The sequence below is a fragment of the Halyomorpha halys genome, unplaced genomic scaffold (genome assembly GCF_000696795.3).
Source record: "Halyomorpha halys isolate HHAL.00 unplaced genomic scaffold, Hhal_1.1 Scaffold311.1, whole genome shotgun sequence".
In the NCBI taxonomy this organism is placed as follows: domain Eukaryota; kingdom Metazoa; phylum Arthropoda; class Insecta; order Hemiptera; family Pentatomidae; genus Halyomorpha; species Halyomorpha halys.
In genome coordinates, this window is record NW_027106659.1 from 2015 (window position 1) to 23950 (window position 21936).

General features: G+C 32.3%; 1 long non-coding RNA gene across 1 annotated transcript in view; it reads right to left on the bottom strand.

The window, feature by feature from the left end:
* Positions 1-15537: 15537 nt before the first annotated feature.
* LOC106681121 (uncharacterized) overlaps positions 15538-21936 on the bottom strand; it is a 99788-nt gene continuing 93389 nt past the window's right edge. The window contains exon 4 of the long non-coding RNA XR_001343190.3: positions 15538-15845. This is a non-coding gene — a long non-coding RNA (uncharacterized lncRNA). The remainder of the gene's footprint in view (positions 15846-21936) is intronic.

The following is a 21936-nucleotide window of genomic DNA, read 5'->3' on the forward strand; positions in this document are numbered from 1 at the left end:
TGCAAGACTTATTGTAAAATAAAAATGGACAATTGGACTTCTGGTAATGATCAGATTATCCACTTAAGTTGAGTTTTTGCGGCTTTAGCGCACTTGCTCAGCCTCCACTGGCTCATTAAAAAGCTTAATTCTCTATGTCTACATTGGTCTAATTATCATAGTTGTTTAAGTAAGGCGCCTCCTAACTTCTGAATAGAAAGTCATGATGCCATCTAGTGGCAAAGATATCCGGTAGGAAGTCTGGGCAGCCATCCTGACCTGTACAGGAGAAGAAGAGTTCAGAACTCTGCAATAAGGTCCCTCTTCTCATAATGATGAGGGAGTAAAACTTAGACTTAAAACTTAAAAAAAAAAACTTAAAACTAAGACTAAGGCGAGAGAGGCGGCGGCGGCAGGAGGATGAGAAGAGAGAACCCTACTTCCATAATCACATTCACATCAGAACCAACCTTCAAGCTCCATATAATCAACCAAGTAAACTGTAATACCTTCATCAATTAATGTAATAAAACCCAATTTATAACTAACCAACTAACATACATTGTAATCACTTTGCTCAAACTCTACAGCTAATTTTATCAGAAAACTTAAATGAGAATAGAGGTTATTTCATTTTAAAACCATTATATCAAGTTATTTAAATACAGCCCACTCCATTATTACCAGCAAACTATCAGTAATTCCTTAATTTAAACCAGCTTACCAGTATAATAATTAATTTGGGTAATATCCCCTAATTTTTACTCCAGGGAATACCTAAATTAAACAATAGTGTATAGGAGTTTTTTTATAGTAAATGAGAATTTAGTGAGTTTTCAAGTAGATGTTTTAGTAATCGGAATCTACGAGCAGTTTCTAGTCGTTTCAGTCCCGAATGGGGATTCCAAGTAAGTCCTAAGTCCAGTCCTCCTAAGAGTCCTAAGCAGCGAATCTGTTCACAGGCTTTAATGGGATATAAAAAAAGATACAACAGGGCAGGAGTGTACCACGAAGAGTAAAGGTGATCTGAGGGGATTCGATAGAATTTATTTTAATACTCTAGAAATTTAATTTTTAAAATATAAATACAAAAAAAAAAATTATATTTTTTATTTACTTCTACAAATGCATTGGATGATAGTAATATGATGATACTCTCGCTCGCCTTAAATTGTTCCCTTACTCCCAGACCGCAGTAAAAGATGGCCCTAAGTTGGATAACCTCCCCCCGGAGGATTGTGTAAGGAGTTATGTAGACGGGAGGAGACCTTATAGGAGTTGAAGAGTTGGGGGAGGGGGAATGGGAGGAAGGGTGTCGCAAGAAGGGACGAAGGGAGCCGGGCCACGTGTCAAGGCCCTGGGGCCCACGTGTACTCGTCCATGGCCTTCACCCCCGGCCGCATCTCCTCCCCCTCCCCATCTCTCCTCCCTCCTCCCTTTGTACTAGGGCTATCTTAGACACGGAGGTATACATCGCTCCTTCTCTCTCTAGGCCCTTCTTCTAGTCTTCACTACATTAATACATATATGTGTATTCATCTTATCTCAACGATCTTACACAATCGTAGAAAAAAAAAAGTTGCTAGGGGCAGTAGGTTTTATAATGAATGTGAATTTTGCATATGCAATTTCGTTTGAACAAGTAGAAGTCAATTTACTTTAGCAAATTTCATGAAAACTACTACCCCTACGAAGATACATGTAATACATCCTGAGAGAATTTCATAAATCCATAAATTTTGTCAGAACAACTAGAAATCAACATTTTGTTAATTTACCTTGTCAAATATCAGAAAAGCTACTACTCTAACGAAGATAAACGCCATAAACTACCTACTTTATAGCACAATAAACTAGCTTCAATTTGAGTGCTGGCAGACATCTGTACGTTCAATGGTTCCTGTGATATAGATTTCAAAGTATTATTTATGAAATGTGCTTTTGAAAACACTATATCTCGAGAACTATTTAATGTAAATAGCTCTATTAGGACTCATATTTTAGAAAATTTACTTTACTTGAAATGATGTTCCATTAGATTTTCTAGTGTTGTTGGTAGTTTTAAAGACATAGTGCTTCGAATGAAAAATTAATTTTTTTTAACGTTTTGTTAAAGTTGTCATTTTGTATTCCTCCTAACTATACGTTGCAGACTCCTCAATTTTGACTAATAATTACACATACATTTATTAAATTTATCAAACATTGGGATGAAATAATAGAATGTTTCTCCCCTTGGGCTCAAGAGCAATGGTACAAGTACTATTAGGTTGCCTATAACCAGTTTTTGTTTTTGCTTTGTTTATTTATAATTTACATATTTAAATAAAGAAAACTTTTTTAAATAAAAAAATAATTTTGGCCAAATTCAATGACGCGCCTGGAAGAGAAACGTTACGAGTCCTGATTTGCCTTTCGTATGAGAGCGGCAAAACTTGCTTCAGAGTTCCTAAAGCTGAATGTAAATATTATTTAATATATAATAATAATAATACAGTGAATCGCTACATTTTGGTACTTTGTAAGAATACACTGTTTTACAACAAAAGTTGTGCAAGGAGGTGATTCCAAAATCTGGCTGGGTGGACCCCATGAGGGCTACAGTAACAGAATAAATAATTATCTGCAAGAATTGGATTCGAAATCAAGTCCTTGAAATTAGTATCACAGCAGCGCCTTACCTCTGTGCCACCCCACCGCCACAAAATATTATATATAAGTATAATAAATATTACATACAAAAAATTCGCTTAAGTGTGAACGTCAGAGGATGATATTATTTAATTTGTATTGTATTTATCATATGTTTATATTATTTTACAATTATTTAATTAGTATTATTTTTTTACAACTATAATATTTCTGTATTATTATTATTATTGGCAGGACAGGCCAAGTGGTGGAGGTCCAAGACCTTGCATGTAGGAAATACATCCCGCGTTTCATGACGTGGTTTTCATAGGGTGGGTTCGTCACACCCATGCCTATTTATGTGGCTCTGACAGCCCATTGGCTAACGGGCCTCACAAAGGCCCGGGGGGGGGGAGGCTGTGAATGAGTATTGCATAATTATTTGCTTGAAAAAATCCCGGATAAGGCCGGAGACTCGAACTCGCAACCTTTGGGCTTGCATAAAGGCGCGTTACCATGCTGCTACCGTAATATATCCCCATCATATATACCATGTATTTATATTATTTTACAATTATTTAATTAGTATTATTTTTTTACAACTATAATATTTCTGTATTATTACTATTATTATAACCTTTCTATTTATTTTTTTCAAAATTATGCGGTAAATATAGTAAGAGTGAACACTTACAACTCCAATACTTATTTCATTCGATTATTGCAACTTGAATTATTATTGTTGTAATGTTTAATGATTAAACAATAATAAAACAAAATTAAATAACACTAGTATTTGATGAGGATAAATAATTAATCTAAAAAATTTTTAATTTAGAGACAGTTTCAAATTATTAAAATTATTTTGAATGTTTGATATTACTACACACAAATAATGTTAAAATATGATAAAAGTAATATTGAAATATAAATATATATATATATAATCTTTTGTTATTATACCAAGGAAACCCAAAGGCTCTATGCCGATACTACCAACCGTTCTCTTCATACTGTCCAGCGACGACCCAGCAAACCAAAATATACTAAATCAGTCTTAAAGCACTCAGTCAGTTCAGTGTTTATTAATATTTTAGGGATCCGCTCGTTACAAACAGAACCTTACACGCCCATCTATCCGCCGCAATAATATAACCTGAATTATATTAACCAGTTGCAGTTCTCTCAGTTCAGAGTTGTGTAGCCTTCTAAATTCATCCTTTTTCGGTCCTAAAATTACAGGTAATATTTTATTTTCAAAAACCTCAAGGCGCTATTCTTCCCTTAGTGGAAGATGCCACGAATTGCATATGAAAAGAACAGTGTCAAGAATAATAGTTTTGTAAATTTACTTTTACGGTTTTGGACAGTTAAACAATATCGTTTTTTCTAGTTACTGTTTTTTTTTGTTTTTTTTCATAAAGTTAAAATACAGCTGCAGATTTCAAGAAAACAAAATGATATTCCAGACAATGAAAAATACAAAGATGTTCCAGAAGAGAAGACTAAAGCCCTGGAACCTCCGGCGGCCTTGAATGTTTCCAATCGAGGAGCGGGCAAGGACTTTCAGGAGAAGGAAAATAATAAAAAGGACCTCTCTGAGACGAGTATTTTTTTTTTTTTTTTTATATTTCCTTTATTAATCGATTCCTGACAAAGAAAGGAGGAAGAGATGAGAGAGAAGGAAAAGTGGAAAGTATTGCTAATATTTTATCTGGAGATAGACAGTGGCCTTTGAGGAGGTCGATGCACTGGCATGGCAGCGGCTCTGCCGATGACCTCCTCTTTGTAGTTAGTTACCTTCGCTATCGCTATACATTTACTTAATAATAACAACTGTCATGATAGTGAGCGACAATAAACACCATGATAGAGATATCATCTTCCAACGCCGACACAAACTTTAATCTAGAAATTAAACTTGCTACAGTTCAACTACCTCAGAGTAGAGGAATTCCGAATCATTATGAATTTGTATCATTTAATAATTTTATATATAATGAACTTTTAATTATATATTATTAATTTAATTATGGATCTACATACATGTTTAGCACTGGTCACAAATACCAGACTTGTACAAATGATTGGAGTTCTTTTAATATTTGTTGCCTATAATATTCAATTCCATTAAAAAAAGAAAAATAAGTGTAAATAATTACTAAACGTAAATTAAACCGTAGTTGATAAAAATTCATTGAAATGGTACAACATAACATATCAAATCTTTTATTCTAAATTACTTTTATCAGATATTTTTTAATTTAATTACCCAAACATATAATGTCTTTATATACTTATATTTGTGCTAAAATTAATTGACAAGTTTTGAAACAATGTATTAACAACGAATCGATAGAATTTTAAAATATACAATCTTAAACAAGAATTAATTATTGTATCTAAATAGAAATTCTTTAATTAATTAAAACATAGAGAACACAAATATTAATATGTTTACAGTTGTAAACCAACACAAACATATGGATGCAGCGAAAACCTTTGATTTGTGCGCAAAAACCGACACTCAGAGTGTAAACCACAAATTCAAGCCAACTTGAGCCAAACAATCCAAATAACTCGTCTACATGATTGGGCATGCACGAATTTGTCGAATTTTGGCAAACGTTAAGATATAATAATATATAATTTAAAGGTATAATCCTTTTTAATTATGTATATAAGAAGCAGTCAATTTTTTCGTCAGTCAATAAGAAGCAGATGGTCAGGGCTGCGGTAATTAACAAAACAAAACAAGTTTACAACAATTTATTGATTCCCAACGTTTCGACCCACAATGTAGGTCTTCATCAGGGAAAATAAAAATATACTAGCTAATGTTAGAGTATAAGATTGGCATTTAATTAAAATAAACATAAAGTTAGGGGAGCGAAAATGTGACACTACTTGCATATCTCATATTATACGTATCTTCTTACCTACATTATATTATATTTAATCTTTCACTGTTTTCAATCTACTACCATCTAATTCCACGATTATCAATCAATTTCATTTTTTTTTACTATTAAATTATCAGTTATCAATTTTTTATCATTTATTATTCAATTCAATATTTTGTATAATTCCAGATTTGTTTGTATACTATTCCTTTTCAATTTTCTGTTTCTCTAAATGTTTGTGTTATCAAAATGTATTTTATAACCCTACGTTTATATCTGTTTTAAATACATGTCAGTTTTTATATTCTTACATAATATATATATATATATATATAGGTATAGGATAGAGGAGAGACCTCGACAGCACGTGCGTTAGACAGAGCTAGCTACAAGACTACAGACCGTACGGACCTTGAGCCACCCAGCTCTCTCTATATATATTCTACCTCTATCCTTACCTTCCTAGGGATTCTACAATATTACATCTTCACTCTAATAATATTATTCATTATATAATATATGTTCTTCATTGTATTTATTATGAGCATACATAAATATACACTAAGGTATAAACATGACATTGAAGGTACTAAACAAACCAGGGTCACGTTTCATAATGACACAATTAGACGCAAATAATAAATGACCAAGTCAAAAACTACAAAAAAGAAAAAAAAAATGATATAAAAAGAAACTGGAACGGTACAAAACAATATATTAAGCACCAACGTTTCGCCACTCTTCGTATGGCTTCGTCTGGGCTAGAAATAAGATACAAAAACTAAAAATATTGTAAAAAGATTAAGACATGTAATATAAAGTAACTAGGGTAGATCTATAAAATGTAAGAAATATGTGAAAAAAATCAATTAAAGAAAATAAAAGAAAGATGTGCAGACATAAATAACATAAATTTTATCCAAAGTCCGATGTATCGGCCATCCTCAACCAATCTTATTTTTTAACATACAAATAATCTTTACCAATTTTATAATTAAATTATCATATCTTAATTTCGGAACCAAATCGTTTAAAATACAACTTTATGCAGGCTATTCTGATTTTAAATAGTTAAAAGAAAAAGCTTGTTTGAAAAAAGAAATAGCAGATAACAAATGCAGAAACCTAAAAATCAAAATTTTATAGCAACAGAAAAAATTATATTTAAAAAAAAATTCTTCTATTAATTTGGGCTTAAATTTCGAATTTTAGTTGTTTTGTTTTTTTAACTCATTTTTGATATTAACACACTATGCATACATCCAAAATTTTATAATTTTATTTTCTCTTATCGATATATTGAACACAGATTGTAAGAAGATAGTCCAGACGGCGGTCAATAAAACTACAAAATAGTAGAAAAAACTATTTATTAGATGATGGTCAGGGTTGCGGTCAAAAAAAGAACAAATAGTTTATAACTCTTTTAATGTTCGACGTTTCGCCGCACTTTGCAGAGCTTCATCAGGGCTGTTCAAAGCGAAAGGTTGAACACGTAAAAAACTATTTATTGTTAAACAACGTTTCGCTCCACTTCGTCAGGACTGTCTTGATTGGAACAAAGATGACAGTCCAATCAATCAATGTTTCAATCAAGACAGTACTGACGAAGTGGAGCGAAACGTTGGTTAACAATAAATAGACCATCACCCGGACTCTTTTACTACAATCTACTTCATACGGTCAAAAATCTTCTTCCTATACGAAACTTGTTACTTTGCGTCGACGTTTCGAGGTAAATGATAGGCCTTCATAAGAGCTAAAAAAAAAACAAAAAAAAACGAGGTAACAACCTTAATTCAGAGAAAAGTTCGTTTTGAGGTGTAGATAGTTGACCGTAGATTAATGCTTGAAGAAGTTTGTCGGGGGGGTGCGTTCAGCAAAGAACAACATAAATAAACAAAACCATATTTATTTATTTTATGCCTACGTTTCGACCTAAATTTCAGGTCTTCTTCAGGGCTATAGAACAGAAGAGATAACAACACTTAGAGTAACATACAATGGAAAAGGAATAGTATACAAACAAATTTAGAATTATATAAAATACTAAATTAAATCATTAATGATAAAAAATGATAACTGATAATTGAATAGTACAAAAATTTTAATTAATTGATATTTATGGAATTGTATGGTAGTAAATTGAAAACAGTGACTAATATAATATCATGTAGGTAAGAAGATATGTATAATATAAGATTTGCAAGTAGTGTCTAAAAAATTGAAAAATTAAATAAATAAATGGAATCTGCAAATTGAACATTATGACAAACAATGAAAATAGTGAGTGGCTTATATCTGAATTACATTGTGAGTATTAACTTATATACCTATAGAAGAAGAAAAAAGTTCGTTTTGTTATGTTTTAAAAAAATTATATGCCCCATTTATGTTATCTCATTTTTCCTTTCTTCAGCCCTAATGAACGTCTCGAATTCAGGTCGAAACGTCGAAATAAGTTTCGTATAGGAAGAAGATATTTGACCGTATGAAGTAGATTGTAGTAAAAGAGTCCGGGTGGCGGTCAATAAAGATATCAAAATAGTAAACCAAAAAAAAAATTATTGTTAACCAACGTTTCGCCCCACTTTGCAGGACTTCGTCAGGACTGTCTTGATTGAAACATTGATTGATTGGATCAAGGTTTCGTTTATTTGCTGACCAAACCACAATCTTCTCCTCATATAATAGATATAGTTATGGTATAGTATATTATTAAATGAGATATATTTAACTTAATAAATAATAGCAGTAACAAAGTGATCGAGCTAACTGTCATACAGAGATATAATTAATATTTGCCTATATGTAATAAACCAATGCCACCCACACAGGGGATGAGTACTAATGGAATGAGTTGTACCCACTGCTGCGAACACCCGTATTGTCTAATAGGCTGGGTAGGGTGATAAATAAATAAATAATAATAAATAAGTAACTTAATACTTGGGCCAGAGATACGTCAACATTCGAGAGACTGGTGGCGAAACTTGACTAATTCTAAGATAGTATTATCCGACGGGGCTTACAATAAATAAGGCTTTTACAATAAGTGCAAAGTACTATAAATATATTCTATAAGGGCTATTGTGTGTAATAAGATGTTTCACAATCTAGATTTCTATTTGTGAAAGTGAATTATATAAGGTTTGGCCTTAGTTGCCAAGCTCTAATACTCAACGGCAAAACTGCCAACTGATAATTTTCATATCGAATATTTCTTATAATAATAACAACGATAGAAATCTGGTACAGAACGCTAAACAAAAAAAAATTTGTCTTTCGCACCTCCCATCGTAAAAACTACCTACAACACTCGAAACCTGACAGTACAAGAATCCGAGAGGAGAAATAAAGGCAGTTAATTCGCCCAAATTTTTTATTACTTTAATAAAAACTATGTATAATTACTAATCAAAATTGATGAGTCTGCCAAGTATAGGAAGGGGGAATAAAAGATGGCAGCTATTTCTAAATAAAAAAATAGGAATTCGTCATTCGCACTTCTCTATCGTAAAAACTACCTACAACACTAAAAAACCTCATAGTACAAGAACCCAAGAGGAGAAAAAAGTCAGTTATTTCACCTCAATGTTTTATTACTGTAATGAAATCTATGAATGATTACTATTCAAAATTGATGAGTCTGCCAAGTATAGGTAAGGGGGATAAAAAAAATAGCAGCTATTTCTAAATCACTAAAAAAAAAAAAAAATTGTCATTCGCACCCCCCATCGTAAAAAATACGTACAGCACTAAAAAACCTAATAGTACAAGAACCAAAGAGGAAATAAAAGTCAGAAAACTATGTTTACTTGATAATAAAAATTAATATCAACTATCTAAGACCCACCAGACCGAAATGGTGTAAAATAAAAATATATAACTACTATGAAAGTCAAAATTGAATGGTCAACCAAGTATATATAGGGATAATAAAAGATGATGGCTGTTCAAAACGTTAAAAAAAAAATATTTTTCATTACAAGCTCTCGATCGTAAAAACTAGCTCCAGCACTAGAAAACCTAAGAGAACATCATTTAGTAGAATAGACAGTAGAAAGTAGAATTAGTCTGTCAATAGAAGTAAATTAGTAGAAAGTAGAATATATTTATTAAAATATGAGCCCTAATAGAGCTCTTTACGTTAATTACTTTCCGAGATATAGCTTTTTAAAAAGCAACATTTCATCGATTATTATATCCTGAAAAATCTATGTTTTAGCAAACTGTATATACCACAAATAATATATTTTGGGGGTATTCATGATCTTTGGTTTAACATGTTAACTGGAAAAACTTATGTTAAATGGAAAAATATTCCCTATTTTACCATGTTAACATGATATAACATATAACATGATTGAGAATCTATTACTAGGTCTGTTAAATGGAGAATGACGTCACTAAACAGACCAGCTGAGCTTGTCACCATTTTATTTGTTGTCGGGTTAGGTTACTTGCTCGTAGTTTGTGTTTTGGACTTTTTAAAAAAGACAATCAGTAGCCAAACTTTCACACTTCTACTTTTCACTTAATTTAGGCATGTTGTAATAAATTACATTGATCAAAACTTAGAAGTAAACAATAACATGAATTTTTGGAAGAAAAGGTTACTAAACAAGTTGCTCAGAAAATTCGCTAGGAGCTCTTATGAATTTGTCATTTAACATGACTCTAAATAGTGCTATTCAAAATGCTATAGTTATAACTAGGGATAGGATTTTTATGTTTTCACATATTTTTACCTGACCATGATATCTTCGATTCCTTACTAACTAGCGATGTTTCAAGGCGTTTCTTGCCAAAAGAAGCCACTTTTATTTCACATATTTTTAAATATTTGGCCTTTTTTACATACTGTTACATATTTTGTTGTTAATCACATATTTTCTGAAATATTTGTTATTTTTAACATATTTTTAGGCATTTTGTCCTGAATAACGTATTTCCTTAAGTTATTTGTTCAATTGTAAATACATTTTTCGCAGCAACTACGTAAAATTCAAGAGAATGAAAGAAACTTAAAGGTGAAATTTATATATTTATATATATCTTTATCTTTGAATACAAATTAAAAGCAGTGGCAATAATAAATTTTCACACAGAATTACATCGAGAATTTCATCAGAATCAATTAAAAAGAGCAAGGGGTCTTATTCCTGTAGCATTTCCCTAGGATTTGTTCGTTTACTCCTCAATCCATTTCTCTGTTTCCTCCCTTCCCATGGTCCTTTCTCATCTTAGTCTTGTTTCACTTCCCTAGTTTAATTACAATTACTAATTAATATCTTGTTATTGAACAGCTATCTTAAGTACATTTTTTGTACATATTTTATCATAATTTCTTTAAAATATTATTCATATAATATATAATAAATACATATTTCTGTAACTTTTTTTAAGTTATAAAATTACTAATTAATTAGTAATTTATATTGTTGATTAATACATATATTATAAATACATATAATTTACATATTTGACAATTTATTAGCACATATTTAGGATTTTTTAGCACATAAAAATCCTATCCCAACTTATAAAATTTAACATGGTAAAACATTTTACCTTTAACACAACATCATGAATACCCCTTTTTTAGGAGTCGTTGGAAAGGAGCAGAATGGTCTACTAAACACAAGCCGTTCGAAGATGGAAGGAAAAAAAATGTAAAATGATACCTACTTTTTTAGAAAACTTTGGTATAAATAAAAAATACGTTTTAGACGAACCAACATACGGCTATATGGTGGAAAAAACTGTCCTGAATTGTGAAAATTCTTAACTCAGGTAGGTTGTGCAGGTACCACCGGCACTATCACCTGGTTAGGCCAGGCAACCTCAGCTGGTTTGGGGGGTAAGGAAAGGTTGGTCCCTATCCTAAGGAAAGTTTGGGTAGTAAGGGAAGGTCGGGTACTAAGGATCTTTTTGAAGAAAGGTCCGGTAGTTAGGTACTAAATACCTCAACAATGTTGCCACAAGTATCCACAGAGCAACAATAGGGGTATTCATGATGTTGTGTTAAATGTTTTACCATGTTAAATGTTATCACTATAAGATTGTGAGCAGCCCTATTTGAAGTCATGTTAAACGTTAAATGCATAAGAGCCCCTAGCGGATTTTCTCAGCAACTTGTTGTATAAGCCTTTATGTTTATAACCTTCCTTCCAGACCCTCATGTTATGGTTTACTTCAGTTTTGATTTAAGTAATTAATTACAACATGCCTAGAGTGAGTGAAAAGTGGAATTTGTGTGAAAGTTTAGCTTATGAAATGAAATGAAAAAATAACTTTATTCTGGGACATATGTCCCCTAAGAATAATTACATGGTTCATATAGTGAGATTTTTATCTGGCGAGCGTTTACACATTTTCAGATAGTAGAATGAAATTACATTGTTTTTTTTTTACTGTTTTTTTTTTCTCAAATGTATCATTAAAATTATCCATTCTGGTTTAATAACAGGGATATGAATACCACAAACACACGAAAGAACTGAGCTGTCACAACTAAAATGTTGGCGATCTCAACTGGTCTATTGTGTGACGTCATTCTCGATTTAACAGACTAAGTAACAGACTCTCAGCCATGTTAAATGTTATTTTGTTTTACCACGGTAAAAGAAGGCAATTTTTTTTCGATTTAACATGAGTTTTTCCATTTAACACGCTTTAACATGTTAAACCAAAGAACATGAATACCCCTAATGTTACTGAAAGTATCCACAGAGCAACAATAAACTAAATACGTAGTCGACAAGTTGACGCAGAAGTAGGAGACCTTGTCAACACAACTTGATCCAGGCGCTCAGTTTGCCTTTGCGATTCCCCGCAATATTCAAAATGAAATGAAACAATAATTTTATTCTAGAACAAATGTACCCTTAGAATAAATACATAGTACACACATTATGATTATTTATACATATAAAACAAAATAGTATTAATATAAAATAAACCACGATAAGAATATAAAAAACTATAAGGTTACAAATGAACAGGAGGCGTAAAAACAGAAAAGTCCATATGTGAAAACAAAATATAACCCACTCAAATAAAGAAGTAGATTGACATCAAATAGAGGTCTGAGGTTTGAAAAGTCTCGAAAGCTCTAAACTTGTACAGCCCTGATGAAGCTCAACATAGAGGGGCGAAACGTCGGAAAATAAATATTTATTAACTATTTTTACCATTTACCCCCCCTACTACCCCTTAATATCTTCTTCATAATTATGATTATTAGTCTGGCAAACATTTAGAATGTTTCAGTATGTAAAAAAAAAAAAAAGATCTTAGTTTATTTACAATTTATGATGATAATAATTTTTTTTCTTATTTACACTGTTCATATGATGCGGAGGTTTCGTTATGTAGTAACTGGAGGAATAGGTGTGGTTTAAAGAAGAGAATGGACGAGGATTGTGGAATGGAGGCGGTTCTATGGAAGGGCATTTATAGATAAATCGGTTGCGATCTGGTGTTTAATGAAAGGATGGATGATCGTAGAGTGAGGAGATCAAGGATATAGCTGGGTTTTTTAATTTTAAAGACTTGGAATAGGAAAACACCAAGGAGGTAATGCCTTCGGGAGGTTGGATAGAGCCACTTCAACTAGGTATACAAACAGGAGACATGAGAGCGCCTGGGAAACCCAATTCATGAGTCTCTTCAGTCTCAACCCTAGCCCTTCGTAGACCAAGGAACCTTTGTCGAAGTAGAGGAAAGCGAGAGAGGATACCAGGTCCTGACGGGTATTCTGATGGATAGAATCACAGAATCTTAGTAGTAGGCATGTTGTGATAAATTACTTTTATTAAAACTTAAAAGTAAACAACAACAGTTTTGGAAGGGAAGGTTACTATACAAGTTGCTCAGAAAATCCGCTAGGAGCTCTTGTACATTTAACATGACTTTAAATATAGCTGTTCCCAATCCTATACTTATAACATTTAATATTCATGATTATTCTTCATGAACCACTAACGCATGCGGTTTAGAATGGAGTATGGGCACTTTTTTAAATAAACTCCTTCTGGATAAGATCACTATGTAAGAAAGAAAAAAAAAGCACTGAGGAGTTTGCGCAGGACTATCAGGTCTTATTATCCCATAATATAAACTAACAAACAAAAATAAATTAAAGCATAATCTTTATCGAAGCAATGTGCCTGAAGAAGATACTAGCAGTTATTGTATTGGCCTTAACAATAAAGTCACCATCTATGGTATGGATAAATTTAATATCCCTTATAGTTAATAATTTATTGGAATATCCTTAAATTACGAAAATAACAAAATAGATTTAGACCTACAATTTTCCATTGAGATAACAATTAGGGCGAACCGAAAACATTAAAACGGACACAGAGGGTGAAATTAGTTCAAAGATTCAGGTCAGTTAGGCAACAATAAGCGCACAACTTGCTTATTTTATTTCTCCATCTTACACAACGGCGACTCGCTACGGCCCCCTCTCCTGGTACCAGTACTGGCGGCAGCGATATGACCAGGACTACACCGTTCATCAATTATATAACAATATATAACAAAGAGAAAATAGTACAATCATAATGAGGAACAATAACAATTATGATGAATTTAAAAAAAAAACGTAAACATACGAAATAATATGGGACTGAAGGGACAAGCGTGGGAGACCTGTACAACCCCACAGAGGTCACCCTCTCTACCAGTAATATGAAGAAAATGAATACATTATGCTTGTACAAGAGCCCAAGAGGAAAAAAACCAGTTATTTCACCTTAATTTTTGTTTACATTTATAGAAACTATGAATAATTACTAGCCAAAATATGATTCTGCCAAGTATAAGTTAGGGGGGGATAAAAAATGGCGGCTGTTTCAAAATGTTGAAAAGTTTTTTTAATTATTTATTTAATGTAATTTACAACTGTACAAAATAATATAATACGTAAATATGTAGTATGTTTCATATACACTTGAAAATCTTGGGAAGGAACCACCCATTGGTATTCAATGGTGGTACTTCAAACATTAATTTAACATAAATTAAATTAACATTAATTTAAATTAGAAGGTCCCGTGGCCATCTTCTTTTCAGACGCCTCGGAGGATTATCAGGGCTTGTTAAGGATGAGAGATTAAGAATTAATGGGTTAGGATGGTTAAGGGGTTTGGAATGAAAAGACGCATATCTGTTTTGTGTCAAATCTGCAACGAATGGGATGTTAAGGTCTTTGTGAATGAGTTTATTTGTGACGTAATAAGGAGCATGAAGGATTTTGGATTGTAAGGATTGGATGCGGGAAGAATTTGATGGTTTGGTGGAGCCCCAGAGCTCAATTCCATATGTCCAAATTGGTCTGATTATCGTAGTGTATACTAATTGTTTGTTTTCAAAATTTTAAAAATAAAATAATTTTTCATGATTGCAGAAGTTTGTCGAGGGGTACGGTCAGCAAAGAACAACATAAATAAACAAAACCATATTTATTTATTTTATGCCGACGTTTCGACCTGAGTTTCAGGTCTTCATCAGGGGATGTGGCGTAGAAGGTAGGCTTGTAACTGGATATGAAAATAATTTTTCATTCGGAGCAACATATCTTTAAAACTACCAATAACATTGGAAGCCATAATCGAACATCATTTAAAGTGGAGTCAACTTGCTAAAATGTGAGCCCTAATAGAGCTATTTACGTTCAATAGTTCTCGATATATAGCTTTTTAAAAAGCAACATCTCATAAAAAATGCTCGAAAACCTAATAGCCATAAGTTTGCCAAGTATAAGTAGGGGGAATAAAAAATGGAGGCTGTTTCAGAACGTTAAAAAAAAAATTAATTTTTCATATCTTTAAAACTACCTATGAAACTAGAAAACTCGGGACTTAAGGACTCTCGTATGAACTATAACTTGATTATTCAAAGCAATAAATGAAAAAAAAATGCTAATCATAACATAACCAAATTTCTAATAATAATAAAAAAAATAAAACAGATGCAAAAACCTTCAAGGCATAACTATTTTAATGCTTGATACAAATGTGATACTATTTAAATTATAATTATGAGAACATAATTGACCGTGGATAATATATTAGAAGAGAAGATGGTCAGAATATAACACAATAAGTTGAAATAACTAATTTAGGCGTGGTTGTTATCTTGTTCATTGTTCTTAGCCCTGATGAAGGCTAGAAATTCTAGCCGAAACGTTGGCATTACTAAATAAGTTATTTTAGCTTATTTGTGTTGTATCCTAACCGCTCCCCCAACCATCTTCTACTCATATATTTAAATGGGAAACTTACTCTTTTAACTTGGGTGTAAAAATCAGGAACTTACCTGTAACAAAAATAAATTAGATTAGATTTAATGGAACATTTATATAATTAGATTTAAAATATATTAAACAGTTTATTAATTATTGTATATCACTTTTTAGTTTGTAAATAGGTGCTTAAATTAGCAAAAAATTCCCTTTCGATCCTTTTTTCTCACAATCATATTCTTTTTTACACTGCCCTTATTAACGAAACTTCTTATTATAATTTTAATCGTCATAACAACACTACATTGTCACTGTTTAAAATAGTATAAGAAAGCTATTTATTGTTAACCTGGTGTCAAAATAGTAAAAGAAAACTATTTTTGTTAACCTGGTATCAAAATGGTGCAAGAAAACTATTTATCGTTAACCAGGTATCAAAATAGTAAAAGAAAATTATTTATCGTTAACCAGGTATCAAAATAGTGCAAGGAAACTATTTATCGTTAACCTGGTATCAAACTAGTATAAGAAAACTATTTATCGTTAACCAGGTATCAAAATAGTAAAAGAAAATTATTTATCGTTAACCAGGTATCAAAATAGTGCAAGAAAACTATTTATCGTTAACCAGGTATCAAAATAGTGCAAGAAAACTATTTATCGTTAACCAGGTATCAAAATAGTAATAGAAAATTATTTATCGTTAACCAGGTATCAAAATTGTAAAAGAAAATTATTTATTATTAACCAAGTATCAAAATAGTGCAAGAAAACTATTTATTGTTAACCGGGTATGAAAATGGTTTTCATTTAATATTTTGATACTTGTGAAATTGATAGGAAATTTAGCACATTATGATGGAGATCATAAGAAGATGTTTTATTTACTTCGTTCATTTTTATATAAATTTTCAGATATTTTAAATCAAAATTAGCTAAACCTTAGTTTACATTTATTTATCTATTTTCTTACTTTGTTACCTTATTTCTTTTTTAGCCCTAATGAAGCCCTGCAAAGCGGGGCGAAACGTTAGCTCACATTAAACAGTTTTATAACTGCTTGAGTTTTTTTTATTTAACGCACCCTGACCATGTTCCTTTTAATAGGAAATCGTTTGAAATTTCCGCCTCTGTCTCTTAACTATAACGAAAAACAAATGTAAATATATATATATATATATATATATATATATAGGAGATAATATGGGACCGTGGGGTGAGGCGTGGGAGACGCCCTCCCCCACAGGGGTTGGATAGAACTACCTAGTTCTATACAATGGCAGCCTTTCTTCTCCTAAGTACGAATCCCTAGCCCTCACGATTTTTTTTCCCTTCTTATTCTTTTCTTAAAATGTATTCTCACGGTAGGCACTTTTACTTCTAGTTTAACGGAAACTACAGACGGGTTTGGTTAAATTTCACCTGCATAAATAAAAAAAAAAGTTATAACTGAACTACTCGGTATAACGTACTAACAGAGCTGTCTTCAACTAAGTGTGGGGAGGGGGGAGAGCGCTATATGATTAAGGGGCTCTTCAGATATTAGAGATGGAATTTTATAATTCGAATTTATGTCTAGGTTTGGCATAATATGATCCAAGGGAAAAAAAAATCATATTCCTCCAAAATCCGGTTTATAGTTAGGGCTCTTAAAATATATCCATATTCTCAAAGAGTTAGTGTTGGTCAGATTGTTGCCACCAGTACTGGTACTATGCAACCTCTGTGAGGGTGTTCGTCACCCACGCTTATCCCTTTTTTTAATTTCGTCATAACTGTCTGTTGCATTCCCTAAATTTGGAGGTACGACCCTAGTCTTGGATCCGACTGTGAGATATGAGAACTATGACCTCCATCAGGTAGGTGGAGTGGAAAGGAAAAAGAAGAACATTTATGAAAAATGTGTCTCTTTCCTTAAAGAAAAATTCCGCGAGACCTTCGGAGAGAGAATTGATGATTTTTATAATTTGCTTAATTTATCGAAAGGTTGTAACGAATCTCTGGAGAGGTATGAAGGAGTGATACAGGGGAAATAATATATTGGATGTAATGGTAAATTGTTATTTAGCTTTGTGGGAAAAGGAGGAACACCAATAGATGTATATAGGAAGGCGGGAAAAAAAAGAAAAATGTATTTAAGTGTATTGATGGTGTTCCTCAAGGTAGTATTCTCGGCCCCATCCTCTACACCGTCTATACAGCTGACATCCCAACAACTCCTAACACTATCCTCACCACGTATGCTGAAGACACATGTGTGCTCACAGTTAGTAATAACCCTTTGATTGCATCCCAAACTCTCCAGTCCCATATCACAATCCTCGAAGAATGGTGTCGAAATAGGAGGATAAAAATAAATGACATTTACTCTTCGTCGTAAACCTGCCGACTGCCCTACAGTATACTTTAATAATGTGATGTGAGAACAGATTCGTTACCTTGGACTACATCTTGAGAAACGACTAACCTGGAATCCTCACACAAGACTGAAAAGACAGGAAACTGCACGCAGATTCCGACTATTACAGCACTTACTGGACAGACGGTCTAAGCTTCCAATTCATTACAAAAGACTGATCTACATGACAATAATAAGGCCCATCTGGACATACGGAGTTGAGCTTTGGGGGTCCACTAAAGCTTCGAATTCCTCTCGTATCCAATCTTTACAATCCAAAATCCTTCGTAAAATCCTCAATGCTCCTTATTTTGTTACTAATAAAACCATCCATAAAGACCTAAATGTTCCTTATGTAATCGATCTAGCCCGAACCCGATATTATTCCTTCCATAATAAACTCCCTAACCACCCAAACCCACTAGTTTCTAACCTTGCTTCTTCTTCCATTCCTAGCTATCCTCTGAGGCGCCTGAAAAGAAAATGGCCTCGTGTTTTTAGAGTTCTACTACTGGGTAGTTTCTCTACATCCTGTATCATATCATTATGTCATTATGATCAAATTTACTTGTTGTATTTTTTATATAGTTGTAAATATCAATAAATAAAAAAAAAGTGTAAGTAATAGTTTGAAAAAAGAAAAATGTTAATGTATTGTAGTGTATATGTGTCCAATTATGGATTGATGGCACTCTGTGTATTATAGCAATCCACAGCATTTCTCTCTAGTTACTAGGGTTATTCAAGATGTTGTGTTATAAGTATAGGATTGCTAGCAGCCTAATTTCAAGTCATGTTAAAGGTTAAGTGCATAAGAGCTCCTAGCGGATATTCTGAACAGCTTTGCTTTATAACCTTTCCTTCCAAAACTTCATGTTATTGTTTACTTCTGAGTTTTGATTAAAGCAATTTATTACAACATGCCTAAATTGAGTGAAAAGTGCAAGTAGTGTAAAAAGTTTGGCTACTAAGTGTCTTGTTGATCTTTTGACTTGTGAGGAAGATGAGTCATTGAATGAAGATGAGCTAATTGACAAATGTCATTTCATTATTATTATTGTCATTCATTGCTTTGTTGGTTTTAAAAACATATAAAACAATACTAAGTCAAACCACAAACTACGAGCTAGGTTACTTAACACGACAACAAATAAAACGGTGACGAGCTCAGCTGTTCTGTTGCGTGACGTCATTCTCCATTTAACAAATCTATTAACATACTTTCAACCATGTTATATGTTACATAGTTTTAAGATCATGTTTAATCTCCCTACTAAGGAGTATCATACCCTCCTTCCAGCTCCAGAGATGTAGAGGATAGCCTATCCCGCTGGAAGGCTGGAGTTGCTACTATGCCTCGAAAGGAGCCAGCGTGTATCGATACGCTTTCGTTTCGATTAGCCTCTACCAGTTTTACACTTTCCTCAGGTCCTTAACTTTCCGATCCAAGAAACGTTTTTATTATAGACCTCTTAGATAGATAAGTAATAAAATAAGATTATAGCTAATAAATAAATGGCTATAAAATAAAATATGGTTATAAAAGAGACCGGCAATAATTAAATAATTTATCGACTGCCAGTTAACTGCCGCGGTAATACAGTTAGTGCTGAATCATTGCATCGTCTTAAATGGACGGAGTGTTCTTCGTGTTTGGCCTTGCTCTGTCATCTAATCTATTTGTTATATTATAAGGGCCTAAGGGGAAGAGAAAATCAGTTATCTCACCCCAATTTTTGATTACATTAATGAAAACTATGTATAAATAATAGTCAAAATTGATGAGTCTGCCAAGTATAGGTAGGGAGAATACAAATGGCGGCTGATTTTAAGGGTTAATGATTCTTTCGAAGCTCCATATCCACAAAACCTAAAAAAACGTCATTTAAAGTAGAGTAAATTTGCTAAAATATGATTTTATATATATATTTTTTTAAACAAAATAAATTCACAAAATTGTATCTATATTAATTAAAACATATATGACTGGGTTTCTGAATTGATTGACAACAAGGAATAGCACAAGAGCCCAAAATGATAAAAAAAGTCAGTTATTTCTCCCAATTTTTGATTACTTTAATGAAAACTATGTATAATTACTAGTCAAAATTAATGAGTCTGCCAAGTATAGGTAGGGGAATAAAAAATGGCGGCTGTTTCAAAACGTAAAAAAACACTAATTTTTCATTCGGAGCTCTATATCTTTAAAACTACCAACAACACAAGAAAACCTAAGAGAACATTATTTAAAATAGAGTAAATTTTGTAAAATATGTGCCCTAATAGAGCTATTTACGTCCAATAGTTCTCGAGATATAGCTTTTTTTAAAAACAATATTTCATAAAAAATCAGTAATTATTGAATTTATTTTGAGAAGTCTGTATCTCAGAAACCATACAGATGTCTGTCAGAATTCAAATTAAAGCTTATTTAATACACTTTAAAGGAGTATATGACTTTTATCTTCGTAGGAATAGTAGTTTTCATGATATTCGACAAAATAAATTCACAATTTAATGAACCATAAGACGTACAGATGTTTCTTTAATAGGGGTATTCATGATGTTGTGTTAAATGTTATATGTTTTACCATGTTAAATGTTATAACTATAGGATTGTGAGCAGCCCTATTTGAAGTCATGTTAAACGTTAAATCCATAAGAGCCCCTAGCGGATTTTCTCAGCAACTTGTTGTATAAGCCTTTGTTTATAACCTTCCTTCCAGACCCTCATGTTATTGTTTACTTCAGTTTTGATTTAAGTAATTAATTAAAACATGCCTTGAGTGAGTGAAAAGTGGAATTTGTGTGAAAGTTTAGCTTATGAGTGTCTTATTGATCTTCAAACTTGTGAAGAAGAGAATGAAGATGAGCTAATTGACAACTGTATTGAAAGTCACAACAACTAATATGGCGGCGATCTCAACTGGTCTATTGTGTGACGTCATTCTCGATTTAACTGACCAAGTAACAGAATCTCAGCCATGTTAAATGTTATTTCGTTTTACCACGGCAAAAGAAGGCAATTTTTTTCGATTTAACACGAGTTTTTCCATTTAACACGCTTTAACATAGATCATGAATACCCCTATTGAAGTATAAAGTAGTTTCTGATGCTTATCTCCGTAGAAGTAGTAGGTTTCATGATATTAGACAAACTAAATTCACAAAATGTTGATTTCTAGTTGTTCAGATAAAAGTTTTGATTTATGAAAAAATATATCTCAGAAACTATTTGACGTAACTATTGATGTCTGCCAGCACTCAAATTAAAGCTAGTTTAATGTACTATAAAGAGGTATATGCCAATGATCTTCGTAGGGATTGTAGTTTTTATAATATTTGCTAAAATAAATTATTAAATAAGTATTCCAAGTTGCCTGGGTAAAATTTCATATTCATATGCAAATAAAATATTATAGAATTATAATTCATTAAAGAAATAAAAAAAAAATGGGATGAAATAACTGACATTTTTTTTCCTCTGGGCTCCTGTGCTATGCCGGAAACTGACCCAGTATCTCTGTGTAATAGTAGATAATGAAATTCTTAACGCCGCCGTTCATTAAAATTCTTTAATTCGTACTAATACGAACCAAATGCAGTGTCAGGATATGGATCACATGTTCCAACACAACTAATAAATGAGTATTGTCTGAAGTACATTTTTAGTACTATGTTTAGTGCTATATAAAACGATGATGTGGAAAGGTTAGGTGTGAAATGCAGACAAATACATCTGATTTTAGATGCTCTCCAAAGCTGAG